General features: G+C 44.9%; 1 long non-coding RNA gene across 1 annotated transcript in view; it reads right to left on the bottom strand.

The window, feature by feature from the left end:
- Positions 1–2500, bottom strand: part of LOC143032816 (uncharacterized) — a 39057-nt gene that overhangs the window by 9263 nt on the left and 27294 nt on the right. The window contains exon 2 of the long non-coding RNA XR_012967133.1: positions 1257–1328. This is a non-coding gene — a long non-coding RNA (uncharacterized LOC143032816). The remainder of the gene's footprint in view (positions 1–1256; positions 1329–2500) is intronic.

Below are 2500 nucleotides of genomic sequence, written 5' to 3'. Positions count from 1 at the left end.
CTATGATTCTATTCCGTACCTTTCACCTCATCATCATCATTGTCGTCGTCGTCATCATCATCGCCTGCTGATTCTATTCCGTACCTTCCACCTCATCATCATCATCATCATAACCTTCATCGTCATCGTCGTCGTTGTCATCATCATCATCATCATCATTGTCGTCGTCATCATCATCAGGAGCCTGCTAATTCGGTTACGTACCTTCCATATCATCATCATCATCATCATCATTACTACCATCATCATCATAGCAATAACCCTGTTGACTCAGTGCTACATGCCTTCCACCTCTTCTTTCCTCTCTTATCCTTCTTCTTCTTCTTCCTCCTCCTCCTCTTCTTTCGCCTCCTGTTCCAACTCTATCTCCCCCTTCTTCCCCTCACTTTACTCATCCTCCTTCTCTTCTTCCGTCTTCATTCGTTTCCTCTCCCTCCTCCTTCTCTTCTTCCGTCTTCATTCATTTCCTCTCCCTCTCCTCCGCCTCTTCTTTCGTCTCTCGTTCCAGACGCACTTCTTCCTTCTCCCCTTCGAGACTTTACTCTCCTCCTTCTCCTCTTCCTTCTTCATTTGTCTCCTCCTCCCTCTCTTCTTTCGCCTGTTGTTCTCATTTATCCCACCTCTCCTTCATCCTCTATTTTTTTGTTTACCGTTTTTTCTTTCAGTCTTTCCTTGTCTTCCAATTTCACACACAGATTCTCATCGGTTAGACAGGTGTCCCTGAAGGATGGTAGCTGGTACTCATTTCTTTTACTTCCTGGAGGTCTGCATGGACACTTCCGGCCATGGCGGTTGCGACTGCGGTGGTCAGCGGTGGAGGGAGTGGATGGGGAGGGGGGGAAGCCGAGGAACCTGTCAACATTGACATTGGTCATTCTCGACCTTCAGTCACGACAGCTCGGCGGCGCGACGGTCCGTCCGTGGGATGTCGCCGGTTCGGTTCGGCGCCACTGGAGAATCGGCGGCGAGATTGAGTTACACACACACACATACACACACACACACGCACACACACACACTGGAGCTAAAATTCGTTTATGTTACCATTGCAGCCACTGGGCTGGACTGATGAGATTTTAGGATAGATTATGTTTAAAAATTCATGTGGTATAGTTATACATCGAAAAAAAGAAAAAGAAATAAATACATAAATAGATAAATAAACAAATGAATAAATATATGGATAAAGATCTTCTTTCGAGCAAGACCGACCTTCGCTACTTCGACGACAGGTCGAACCACTTCGAAAAACCTACTTGCCCTCTCGACCTTCAGCGGCGGCGGCGGGGAATTTCTTCTTCTTCTTCTTCTTTTTCGTCTTCTGGAAACTCAAAAAACGGAAAAACATCAAAACCCAGTGACTTCGGGAGCTGCGGTCTGCCTCTACCACCACCTCATGCTGCAAATTGTGACGCTCGAATGGACGGACAGGAGACACTACCTGCAGCAGCAGCAGCAGCAGCAGCAGCAGCAGCAGCAGCAGCAGACAACCACATATCCTGTTGCGGGGTTGCCCGCTTACCTGTAGTAGAAGGACAAGGGAGGAGGAGGACGAGGGAGGGGAGGAGAGAGATTAGAAGGAAGAGAAGGGGAAGGTACACACACGCAGAGAGAGAGAGAGAGAGAGAGAGAGAGAGAGAGAGAGAGAGAGAGAGAGAGAGAGAGAGAGAGAGAGAGAGAGAGAGAGAGAGAGAGAGAGGCTATCATCATCATCGTTATCACCATCTTCCTCTTCTTCTTCTTCTTCTTCTTCATCGCCATCTTCATCATCATCATCATTATCATCATCATCACCATCTTCTTCTTCTTCTTCATCACCACCCTCATCATCATCATCATCATCTGGAGTCCAGGACTCGCACGATTGCGCCACCCTCTACCACGTCACTCCTGCAAACTTCTCTACCTTACCCTATTATCAAAAAGTTGATCTTTGAATACCATGTCTGTTATCAATATCCAATTTCCCCTTTTTTGTCGTTTCTATGATAATGATAAACGTTGGCTCAGTGTAACTTGCGCTCAATCGCTCAACGATGATCGTTCATGACTCAATGATGATCGCCAAGCTATTGTCTAGAGCACTGGTTCTTCGTTTTTGAAGGATGGGTCTGTCTTGCTTCGAGCTGCAGAGTACGAGGCTGGTCTTTTTAACCGAACCTACAACCAACACCCTTACCCAAATACAATGCCAGGTAGTAGGGTGTAGATCACCCGCCATTGGCTGTGGTAGGCTAATAACATAATGTTAAAATAAACATCTGTTCCTGGCTTGTTACTTAGGTGCCCTTCCCAATAAAAAAAAAAAAAAAAAAAAGAATAAATAAATAAATACATAAATACATAAATAAACAAACAAATAAATAAATAAACATATAATCAAATGAATAGATAAATAAATAAATAAATAAATGCTATTAAAGAGTTACACATGGCCTCTGCTTTTGTCATGATGTGCCTGGACTGTTTGGCGTTTTTAGGTTGGGGGGTCTTCATAGAC

Source organism: Oratosquilla oratoria, chromosome 14, assembly GCF_046742065.1.
Source record: "Oratosquilla oratoria isolate Oo_2021 chromosome 14, ASM4674206v1, whole genome shotgun sequence".
In the NCBI taxonomy this organism is placed as follows: domain Eukaryota; kingdom Metazoa; phylum Arthropoda; class Malacostraca; order Stomatopoda; family Squillidae; genus Oratosquilla; species Oratosquilla oratoria.
Note: the sequence above shows the minus strand (reverse complement) of the source record. Positions and strands in the feature narration are given on the sequence as shown.